The sequence below is a fragment of the Ailuropoda melanoleuca genome, chromosome 2, assembly GCF_002007445.2.
Source record: "Ailuropoda melanoleuca isolate Jingjing chromosome 2, ASM200744v2, whole genome shotgun sequence".
NCBI classification, from domain to species: Eukaryota; Metazoa; Chordata; class Mammalia; order Carnivora; family Ursidae; genus Ailuropoda; species Ailuropoda melanoleuca.
In genome coordinates this window covers 4,341,081-4,353,389 of record NC_048219.1, presented here as the reverse complement: position 1 = coordinate 4,353,389, position 12,309 = coordinate 4,341,081, and the positions used below count along the sequence as shown (strand labels likewise).

General features: G+C 49.1%; 1 long non-coding RNA gene across 1 annotated transcript; it reads left to right on the top strand.

The window, feature by feature from the left end:
- The first annotated feature begins 6,937 nt into the window (after window positions 1–6,937).
- On the top strand, window positions 6,938–11,734 carry LOC117796281. Its single transcript, XR_004620657.1, has 2 exons — window positions 6,938–7,044; window positions 11,439–11,734. It is a non-coding gene; the product is annotated as an uncharacterized LOC117796281 (long non-coding RNA).
- Window positions 11,735–12,309: the final 575 nt, after the last annotated feature.

The following is a 12,309-nucleotide window of genomic DNA, read 5'->3' as shown; positions in this document are numbered from 1 at the left end:
TCTCCCTGGCAATAATTCACTCCCTTGTCCATTATTTTCTCAAAGCACTTTGTCTACACAGGCAAGGAGAAGCCCAAAAAAGTGATGTGGGGTGTAGTAATAGTGACCATCTCCTGGTGTTTTAAGGGAGGGTTCAGTGAGAGAAAGCACGTAAGCCTCTCAGCACGTGTAAGTTCTCAGTAAATGCTTGTTGAGTTTATTACTATCATTGTGCTATTTTCAGTAGGATTACAACTCCCTGCCTTCTCCCTGACCCCCACCCCCTTCAAACAATTCTTTGGCCTGCTCTCAGCCTCTCCCTTTCTTCAGAGGGTGGGAGCCCAGGATGGGACACTCTCCGAGCAGTTGTGACAGATAGTTTGAATCAAGAACAGTTATGACAGCAGCCAGTCAGCTCAGGGAGTAGAAAGAGTCAGCTAACTCCCTGGTGGATGGTGACTAGGGGATCCCCAGCTGATTTGGGAAAAACATGAATCCTTGTTTTTTTAAGAATCCTGCCACCTGCTTTGGGCTTCTCCTTGCCTAGTTCATTCTGAAATGAGGCAGTTGGAAGCCTTACAACGTGAGGAATGGGGCCACGGTGACCCAAGTGGCCACCTTTGAATTGCACCTCCAGGTCAGGGGCTGGTTGGGAAGACTGGACCCCTTTGGCTGGAACCTTGCCCTTTGGGATCCTGCGTGAGGGCGGCTGGCTGGGGATGAGGTTACCCTCATTGTAGTTCTGTAGGCGTGGTGGGGAAAAAACCCTCTTGACAGTTCAGGCGTTTGGTGGTTTTGATTTGTAGAGTCAATAGGCCAGTGTTATTTGAAATAAAGTAACAACCTGTGCTCATTGAGAGAGAAAAAAAGCAATGAAAATGCAGATAAATATAACAAAGAATAAAACAATAATACATTTAATAAATAAATAACGAATAATTTTTCATCCGAAGAGAACCACCGTGTTCTTCCCTGCCTTTTTCTCTGCTTACAGGAAGGCCTTGGCCCTGGGGTTAAATGCAAGGCTGTCTGAGCTGGGCTCTAATCCTAGTTGTACCCGTGTGGGCTAGTCTCCTAAGTTGTCTTAACCTCATTTTCTGAACTGTAAAATGAAATTGAAAAAAGCATCAAAGAAATTAAAAAGTTTATTTAAAATATTTTTTAAAGATAGGGTTGTAATAGTGCCCATGACAACAAATGTTAGCTGATATCATAACAAATACATATTCTTACCAGAAAAATGACATCATTCCATAGATACTGTTTATTCCCTGCTTTTTTTCTCCCATTAAGCAACAATGTGAATCTCTTTCCAGCATTAACTATTATGTAAAGACCTTTGTAGGGAAGGCCTGGAAGACCAGTCACCCGTGGATGGATTCAGGTTACATCCGATATTTCGTTATTATAATCAATGCTGCATTAACATAACTGCAGCTAAACTTTGCAGCCAGCCACAATTATTTCCTTGGGGAGCCAATCTCAAGAAATTGAATTGCAGGATTTTAGGGTAGGCACAATTTTGGGACTTTTGATACCTGTTACCAAACTGCCCTCCAGAAAGACTGTACCAAGTGCCTTTCCCACCAGCAGGGAATGAGAGTGACTGTTTCTCTGCACCATCACCAACACTGGCTTTTATCATTTTTGTCCATCTTTAAGCAATTATTCTTGAGCAAGGGATTTTCTTTTATCTGTCTGATTCAACTGGGAACTCCTGGAGGGCAGGGCAGGGAGGGAGTTCCTTCATCTCTGTGTAGGTCCTGTGCCTAGTATATGTTCTACCCACAGTAAACACTCAAGAAATACTTGAAATGAGTCTCAGAAGCCAAGGGCGATTTTTGAAGTGCCCTGGGCAGACAACTCTTATTAAATACAAGACCTAACAACGGAAGGATTCTACCTAGATGAAATTCAGGAACTATACACAGACGAAGACAAAGGCATTTCCAGAAGCACTGCCCTGATATTCAGATGTTATCAGCCAAGTGATAAGTTCTGAGATCAGCCTGGGTTGGGGCCACTGATCTGCCAGCAGATTTGCATGTGTAACTTGAGTTCCACTCCAGTTTCAAATACTTTGGGGAGCTCTGAGCCAGGCTACTTGGGTTTCGCACTGTCACCATTTTGGCGGTGGCCCAGGACACGTCACTTTATCCTTCTGGGCTTGGTGTCCCTATCTGTTCAGTGGGGAGCTCAATAGTGTTTCCACTGAAGTGTATCAGCAATCATGGGATTCTGCCTCCCTCTCCCTTCTAGCACCTACTGATGATTTATTATGCCTCCTGTCCATGCTGGGGGTGGGTTAGCATGATGCAGAAGGAAATCTGGACAGCCTGGGTTTGAAACCCTTGCTCTGAAACACTGTCACTGTATGCACTTGGCAATGGAGCTAATAAGACCTGCCTTGGAGGGTTTCATGGGGAGATTAAATACCCTCATCTGTGCAAAGCACTTAGCACAGTACTTGGTACCTAGTAAGCACTAAGTGTCAGCAACCACTATCGATTTTAACCTCACAGTAACGCTGGGAGGGAACTATTTGCTATTGACTCCGTTTTAAAGATGGAAAAATCCAGAGCAGAGAAGTTACACGAATGGTAAGGAGAAAGCCAGGACTGCTTTCATGTCTGACTCTGGACTTTTTCATTTGCAATATGAAAGATTCATATTTAATATAATCTTAAATTTATATTAAGTATTTTAAAATATATTCAATATTAAATAATATTAAAGTTATATTAAATATTAAAGCTGGAAAACAGTCCAGATCATCTAATCCAATTCCCTCACCTGACAAGGCCTGGAGTGGAAGGGACTTGCCCAAGGACACCCAGTAGGGTAGGGACAGCACGGGGCCGGGCTCCAGCCTCCTGATGGCCGCTCAGGAGCCAGGGGCCTCATGCCAGGGGCAAGGAAGCCTCTCTTGTTGCTGCCCTTGTTCCCGGGCTCAACTCACTAGCCCAGCTTGTGAGGACGTGAGCAACTCTGCAGCCCAGCCCAGGCCGGGTGCCAGGAGAAGCCACTGTTGCCATTGGCCACTGCAATTACTCCTTTTGTCCCTAATTCTAGGTCCGGGTCCCCTCCCAGGGGGGAAATGATCTACCAGCTCCTGCCTGGACTTGTTGTCTCTGCAGCTGCCCTCAGCGCTGAGGCAGGGTGACCAAGAGCGGCTGCTCTGGACTCAGCTCGGCCACTGTGTCCACTGAGCGGAGGATCAGAAGCTGGCCTCGTCCTCAGCAGCTCACGCCTCCCCTGCCTTGTTTGCAGCCTAGTCTCTTTTGAAGGATATGTTTTATTTAACCCAACAGATAAAAAATATGATTTCAACATACAGCCAATTTCATGAAGTATTAACGAGATATATTATTTTATTGTACAAGTCTTCAAAATCTGGAATATATTTTACACCTACCACACATCTCAATTTGGATGCTACATTTTTTTTAGATTTATTTATTTATTTATTTATTTATTTATTTGACAGAGAGAGAGCGCGCGTGCACGCGCACAAGCAGGAGGAGTGGCAAACAGAGGGAGAAGCAGACTCCCCCCCAAGCAGGGAGCTGGACATGGGGCTCGATCCCAGGACCTTGCGATCATGACCGAGCCAAAGGCAGATGCTTAACTGACTGAGCCACCCTGGTGCCCCCCAACAACTCTATCTTACAGATGAGGAAATCCATAGCATGTCAAACCCAGGAGAAATCCTCAAGATAGTCAATTTCTAAAAATTTACACGAAGTACGATTCCTTCTGTGGTGTGTAGTTCTGTGGGCTTCAACAAATACACAATATCGTGTGTGTGCCACTACAATCAAGATACAGAACTTCTCTTTCACTCCCCAAGTCCCTGCGTACAGGGCGCATCTCTGTACTGCATGTGAGCTCTCTTACCTAACCCCCTCAAAAATCCTACGCAGTGGTCATTCGGAGGAATGTGAACCCAGATCCACCAGCTCCGAAGTCCACATTCTTAACCACTGCCTTATGGGATTCATTTACTGAGTGCCCAGTGTGGACCCCATTTCACCCAGTGCTCCACCTCCCACGAGCCTTGTTGAGGGGTGGGGTACATAATCTCCTGGGAGGTGGGCCCCCTCTGAAGCTTGAAGCTATCTGCAATAGCAGTTTTGGGGAGGCAGGCCCAGGGGAGCCCCGGGCCCCTCAGACAGCGCTCCTTGCCAGCCGTGCCTGAGAGAAGGGTGGCTCCTCGGACTTGCCTGGGGTGGGGGGTGGGCTCGGGTGTTTCTCCCCATCCCTGGGAAACTACCACCTGGGTGTTCAAAGTCAGTTTTCAGGTTTCATCAGTCAAAAATGTTGTTTTACTCCCAAATGGCCTGTTGTCATCTTCCCGATCTTCCAGATCATTTTTATAAACCCCTCTCTCTCTTTCCCCCAGGTAGGGGGATGCCAAGGCTCTCCAGGCTTAACTGCAGGTGGGGAGGGAATCAGGCTGTTTTTGAGGAGGCTGAAGAGGGTACCAGAAGCCTCTCTCTGGGGCGCCTGGGTGGCACAGCGGTTAAGCGTCTGCCTTCGGCTCAGGGCGTGATCCCGGCGTTATGGGATCGAGCCCCACATCATGCTCCTCCCCTATGAGCCTGCTTCTTCCTCTCCCACTCCCCCTGCTTGTGTTCCCTCTCGCTGGCTGTCTCTATCTCTGTCAAATAAATAAAAATTAAAAAAAAAAAACAACTTTAAAATATTAAAAAAAAAAAAAAAAGCCTCTCTCTGAGGCCTGGCGCACCCTAGCTCCTGCTGAGGCCACCGCCCCCCACCCCCCAAAAGGCTGAGAAAGAAACTAGTTCCACACTCGAGGCTCTGGTCACCCCAACCCGGGTTAAACCAGCAAATTTCTATAAATACCCCCGCCCCCCCCTCCTGGGAGAACCATACAGCGGTTCTAACCCCCGGCCTTCAGGTTAAAGCAGAGGCCAGGAGAAACCCAACATTTGAGGTCTGTGGAAAGACAGCTGCGTACTTTGTGACAGTTCTCACTGTGGGAAGAAGCCAGGACCAGGGGGAAAATGTGCTACAGTGGCAAACACAAACGATGAGCGATAATTTCTCATTAGCCTCAACTCCTGGGCTGAATTGAGGAAGGGGGTATAAAAGCAGAAATAAGGGGGCGCCTGGGTGGCACAGCGGTTAAGCATCTGCCTTTGGCTCAGGGCATGATCCCGGCGTTCTGGGATCGAGCCCCACGTCAGGCTCCTCCACTATGAGCCTGCTTGTTCCTCTCCCACTCCCCCTGCTTGTGTTCCCTCTCTCGCTGGCTGTCTCTATCTCTGTCAAATAAATAAATAAAATCTTTAAAAAAAAAAAAAGCAGAAATTAGCTCTGACGTCTAGACTTTTTTGAGTCAGGGAGATCAGTTGAGCCAAGCTTCAGGCTGATTTACCAGGGATATCCTGGGAGTTACTTTCTTCTTGAACCTCAAGTGTAATGGATGTGTGTTGAAGGAATATATCAAAATCTCCAGAGGCAGTAAATAACTAGGAGTTTTAAAATCGCATTACCCCACCATTCAATGCTGACATTTTCAACCTTCCGCACGATTTTCTCGTCCGGAGGTGGACTCTTTCCCACAAAATCGGGATTGCACGCAAGGTGCTATATTTTATAAACTTGCTTTTTTCAAAAGAACCAGATGAACGGTTTTTCCGGGTGGTGGTTGTTTTAAAGGACCGTCTCAATAGTTCGTAGGCACGGCAGGGAAATGGTTACTGTAACCAGAAAGGACCCCCCCAGCCTCCTGGGAGACGAACATGGTTAAGCACCGCGACTGGCTTATTAAGGAGATGAATTCCATTTCTTCTTGTTAAGCGTGGCTGTGAAACACTCCCGGCCCGAGATGAAAGGAAGGGGACGTGGCTGACTCAGCACTTTGCGTTCACGGGCCGGCCACCTGTTTTACTACGCGTGCCCCATGTCAAGCACCGCAGAACGAAAAGAAAGGTGTTTTTGTGGACTGGGCCTGTATCTCCTCACGCTGGCCCTTCGCCTGCCCACCTCAGCCTGAGAGAGCTCGAGGCAGCGTCTGAAAGCACCTCGCGGATCAACCTCAGAAATCTGAAAGCTGGCAAAAGCAGCGACTACGAATCTGCTGGAGACCAGTTTCTAGCCCTCTGAGTTTTATTTTATTTTATTAAGATTTTATTTTATTTTATTTATTTTATTTTATTTCATTTCATTTCATTTTATTTTATTTTAAGATTTTATTTATTTATTTAAGAAAGAGAGAGAGAGCACAAGCAGGGGTGGAGGGGCAGAGGGAGAGGGAGAAGCAGGCTCCCTGCCAAGCAAGGACCCCAATGAGGGGCTCAATCCCAGCACCCTGAGATCATGACCCGAGCCCAAGGCAGGCGCTTCACCGACCGAGCCACCCAGACGCCCTAGCCCTCTGAATTTTAAATAGAACGTATACACAAAATCTCCTCAGTTCCATGCTAGCTGTACGTGTTGGGTTTGCCCCCCGGTGAGGGGAAATGGGGCGCCTCTGGCCCTTGGGGATTAAGAGCCACCCCAACCCCAGCTGCAGTAGCTCCCACCCGCCCACCGGAAGGAGCCAGCCGTTTCTGTTCCTCGACCTGTCCCTTGTCCTTCCCAGCGAAGACACTGAGTTGCCTGGGACAATGTTACACTTTGCAAGGCCGTAAATGACCTATAAAAATCCTAAGACAGAACGCTCAGGAAGGAGAAAACACTAATGAAGGAAATCCTGAATGTCCTAAGCCTGCTCATTAATAGCAGGGACATAATAACAGGCGAAATGGAGAAGCTCATAAATTAGGACGAAGCCTCAGCCTCGTCGCCGGTGGGACCTGGCAGAGGGGAACCCGGGGTTCGTCTCTGGTTAATGGAATCGTGCCTGGTCCTTGGGAGTGCCTCCTGCTAGGCACCGTGTTTCCTTCGTGCCTCCCCGGGAGAGGTGAGTAAGTCTGAGAGAAGGGATCAGAGCAGAGTCACGGCAAATCGGAGTGATACTCGCTCTGGGCCACAGAGGGAAGTGGGTCACCGGAGACGATTAGAACTGCAAGCTTTGTCTTCGAGAGGTGCTCCCAGGTCAGTAAATGACATTCCCCTCCCTTTCCCCCTCCCTATTGCACATCTTCCCCTCCCAGTCATTTATCACCGGAAACCAGGGACAGGAAACAGGAAACAAGGACAGGACTACCCAGGGCTTCTGAAACTCCTTTCCCTCCCAGAGCTCCAGGCTCTCCACTGTGGTCCGGATGAGCCTCCTGGCAAAAGATCAGCACATTCAGCTGGAGAGAAACTCATGGAACAGAGAGGTTCATTGATCGGAATCCCCTCACACAGCAACCCAGGGGATCTGCTTCATTTGCTTTCCACTGGAGATTCTGTGGCTTACTAGAGATCCCACAACCTGATGGCTTAGTAGAAGCAAAATGGAAACCCCATGACTCAGGCCACACTTTCATGAGTCAGAATCTGGAGAAAATTGGAAATGTCACATTTGGCACGTCCAAGACCAAGAGCTTTCCTCACGCCCTGGTGACTGTATCTAGGTAGACGGTGATTTCGGGACATTTGTATGGTATCTGACCCTTACTGGACTCTTCTCTAGCCCAGGCATTTACGGATACTTCCGTATCTGTATATTTTCTCACACAGTCCTCACAACAAACCCCGGGGGGACATCCAGGCTCAGGGAGGGGGTGTGACTGCCCAGGATCACACAAGGTCAGAGCCCAGAATCAAACCCAGGGCTCTTGGGTTCTAGAGCCCAGGCTCCCAGCTGTCCGGTGACAACCAGATTTGGGTGCTGTTTGGGATACAAGCTGGGGCGGAGGTTAAGCTCACAGGACTTGAGCCAGAATGACCTGGGAGAGGGTCTTGCCCACTTACTTTGGGGTGAGTCACATTGCCTCCTTGAGCCTCAGTTTCCTCATCTGTAAAATGGGAGAAATAACAGCCTTTGTGAGGATTAAATGAGATACTTCAAGTAAAGTGCTTAGCTCCCCGGGCTGGGAGTGCCGGCTCCTGGCAGCGCCCAGGTGGGTGGGGCTGGGGAGGCCCGGGCAGAGCTCTTAGAGGAGCCGTGGAAAGCGGAGATCATCAGAGCCCCAATTTCGATGAAACCCGTAATTATAACCCCTCCTGCCAGCCCTGGCCCTGGGGCAGTGATAGGATCTTTGCAGCTCTCCAGGGTCAGGTCTGGTCACTACATGGACAGGCAGACACAGGGTGCCGCGGGAGACGGGTGGGGAACAGGTGGGAGGGGGCGCTTTTCTCTGAGTCAGGCGGCGGGCCACACCCAGAACCGCACGGTGGGGCACTCACCCAGACGGAGACGCTGCCACTGCCCCTGTCACAGGCAGTTGCGAGGGAGATCCATACCCCTGGAGCTTCTGCCCATCTTCTGTTTTTTGTTTTTTGGGTTTTTTTGTTGTATTTTTCCCCCAAAGCTTATATGCCGTATGCTGAGTTTGAGCTGAATACATATTAAATACAGCTCCTGCCAATGAACTTTTATCATATCGCAGGCTCTGGGCTAGGCACAGTTTAAGTATGAATTCATTTAATCCTCACGACCGCTGCATGGCGGAGGTACCCATTGCTCACACGTATGTAGTAATTACTATGTGCCAGGCACTGTTCTAAGCATTTCGTGTTAGTTAATTTCCCCAATCCCCTTTGTACAGATGGGGAAACTGAGGCTCACACAGGTTAAGTAACCTAACCTGCTCAAGGTCACAGGGCTAGGAGGTGAGGGAGACAGGCCTCAAAGTAGAGCATTCTTTTTTTTTTAAAGCAGAGCCTTCTGGACCTGGACACATAGTTACTGCTACCCTATGAGCTATCATTATCATCCCCATTTGGCAGATGAGTAAACTGAGGCTCAGCGTGTTAGTCGATGTCAGAACCAGGACCTGGGGCCAAAGCCCATGCTCAACTGTTTAGTCGAGGCTGGCCTACATCCTGACTGCAGCCGGTCTTCTTTTAGTGGGCAGGAATGATGTTGGGGGGGGGGACTGGGCGTAGACAGCCCTGCCCCTAGGAATAATCGCAAACCCGGAGCCCCATTGAGGTGCTATCATTCTCATTTTATAGATGAGAAAAATGAGGTCCAGAGAGGTGAGGTCCCTGCCGAGCCAGACAGCAATGGAGCTCGGACTTGAACCCCTGGCTCCTGACCCAAAACCCCAGTGCACCCCTCCTTGCAGTCAAGGTGTCTGAAATTCTACTCTAAGGAATCCATTCTTTGGGTCATGAAAGTTTGGTCTTCAAATCGTTTAAAAGGTATTTGTTGGGCAGTGACCTTGTGCCCCGAGTTGTGCTGGGTCAGGGGCTTTCAAGACGTTTGTAGAGACACAGGAGCTCCAAGGGAGGGTGGCAGGCGGGTTCCGAGGTGACCACATGGGCAGGGGTACCTACTCATCCCCCCTTCAAGACTTGTTTTCCTTGTATCTGTTTTATCTCAAGACGCTTACAGATTTCTCTTTTGGAGAAAGAGGTCCACCCCAAAGAATGCGTGAAAATTACCATGTTTGATCCTGAGGACGCACAGATGGTATGACATGTCCCTGGCTTCCAAAAGCCATCAGGGGACAGACACACAGACAAATCCACCGTAGTAAAGCAGCAGGCCTAGCAATCCCCCAGGTAGGCGTGAAGTGCGTAGGCAACTCAAAAGAAGTGGTTAGCTCTGGGGCAAAAGAGGGTGCTGAGTGGTCAGGGAAGGCTTCTCTGAGGAGGGGACATTGAACCAAGTTTGCAAGGCTTGGATTCTCTGAGCAACTGTGGTGGGGAAAAGCATGCCAGATAGAGGGAACAGGATGGCAAAGGCACAGAGGTGTATGAGATGAGGAATGGTGTATATTGAGGGAGCCCTAAGGACCCCTAAGGAGCTCTAGAATTGAAGATCTGGGGACATCATCATGCTATTATCCACCTAATGGAGCAGATAATTCATGGAACAGATAACTTTTAAACTGTCACTGACTTTTACTGTCAAGATATTATCGTATCTGCAGGGTCAGAAGTATTTTTGTTTACTATGCCAAATACCGGGTTAGGTTGTGGGTTCAAAGACAGGAACTTCGTGAAGCTTTTTGCTGCGTCCTGCTCTCCAGCATCCCAACATCTGCGGTGGGAAGGGGTGTGAACGTGCAGCCCAGGCTGCTGGTCAGGGAGAATTTCCTAGGGTAGGTGGTAGGGGTGGGGAGCAGGGGTTGCGGGTGATCAAGGGTTAGCTATTAGAGCCCAGAGTCTGGCAAGGTGTGATGTATTCCAACAGGGACAGCCAGGGAGGGGCTCACGAGCAAAGTGGCATCAAAGTTCGACTTGGGACGTGGGGAGGATTGCGGTGGACAGAGGTGGGAGAACACGTTCTGGGCCAAGGAGAGCACAGCAGCAGGAAAAGCCTGGAGACAGGAATGCACAGGGTGTGACTAGGGAACAGGGAGCATCTGGGCTGGGCTGGGGCCCAGAGTCGGTGCAAGCAAGGAAGGGGAAGGAGATAAGACCAGAAAGGTGTGTTGGAACAGGCTGCAGAGAAATGGGAAAGAGGCAAGAAAGGGAGTCTGGACCTAGTGATTTGGGCAGTAGAATCTGGGCATGGTACTGAACAAGGCACAACCCCACCCTACTGTTATCATCGCGCTATGGGATGTGGGATGTCTACCACCTGGAAGTGCCTCTGAGGGACAAGAGCCATCACAGCCCAGTGGGACAGTGTCTCGTAGTGACTAGGAGGGCAGCTTCTAGGACCAGCTGTGTGGGTTCAAGTTCAGCTGCCTGCTAACTGGCCCTGTGACCTTGGGCAATTTACTTGGCTTCTTTGGAGCCTCAGTTTGCTCATCTGTAGAATGGGGCCAGTAATATTTAATCTCCTAGGATTGGCGCGGGGCTTAAATTAGTTAATACACTCAAAAGCCACAGCACAGACCCAATCGCATGGCACTTGCACTGTTATGCTAATGCCTGTTCACATCTCCTGGCTCATTTCATCGCTTGCCCTTTCCAGCCACGGTCAGAGGAGAGCTACACATCCCCATCTCATTCACGTGTTGGTTCACCTGATTGTTGGTTGTTTGTCAGGCATTCTGCTTCCTCCTCCCCTGTCCCTTTTCCCAAATATATAACGAGTGCTACCACTGTTCATTGCTTCCTTCATTTTCCCCCTATTACTGTGTTTATTCTCTTCCATATTAACAATTTCTTAAAATTTAAAATTTAAGTTCCCATTACTCTCCCAGGCTGTATATTCATAGTTTTATTAAAGTGAAAAGGGTATTTGGGGCAACTTCGGATTTTAAATACACTCCATTAGGCTGAAAATGTCAGTAGCATCGGATACCACTTATGAAGCCAATTGCTACATTGTATCTACTCGCCACAAGTTCATGGCTTTCTACTTGCGTTGCGGGAGGTTTGTGGTAGGAAGCCCCGTTCACTCTTGGTCCCTGTTTTTTTCAACTCATCTTTTACAGGGTACCGGTCTGTGCGGGGCCTTGTGCTGAGCCCGGGAGCATTAATGAGTATGCAGCCCTGCCCAGAGTGAGTTGCTATTCTGGCCCTGAGCCTGAGTATCCTGACCGTTACCCATCATCACCCAGTGGGATCGATGCTGAGCAGTCTCATGGGAACCCTAAGGAGCGAGCCGAGCCCCAGGGCCACCCCAGAGGTGATGGGAGAAGAAAGGAGATGGCATCGCTTCGGAGGGGAAACTTCCTGATTTGTCCTGGTGTCATGAAATCATTTTATTGACTATAATTTTCAACATTCAGATTGTTGTCTGGTTTTGTAGGTACAGCTGGGGGTTGGGAGGGGTGGAGGATGGGTCAAAGAGTATGTGGAAAGGATGCCAGCCTGGTGGTCTGGTGCAGAGGCACTTCTCCAAACCTCTGGTGAGCCCCCCAGTGCACAGATGCAGGGACATAGGATGATGGTGATTATAGCAACAGCGGCCGGTTTTGGAATACCTACTCTACTATCAGGCTCTGTGCCAGGTAGGAAGAGAAAACTGAACTCAGACATGGACACAGCCAAGATCGCACAGTCCCCCGGTGGCCCGGCACGGGCACCAGGGAACTTGCCCAATGCCACACAGAGCCTTAAAAGCAAAAGACGAGAATTATCCTGGGAATAGGGAGAAGGTGGACGTACTTGCATTCAATCCTCATTATTCACAGATTCTGTATTTGTGAACTTGCCGACTTGCTAAAATTTATTTGCAATCCCCAAATCAATACTTTGAGGCACCTCTGTGGTCATTTTTGGACATGCATAGTGCAGGGGGAAATAGGAGTTGCTCAACACGCACTTTCCCAGCTGAGGACGAACAAGGTGATACCCTGCCTT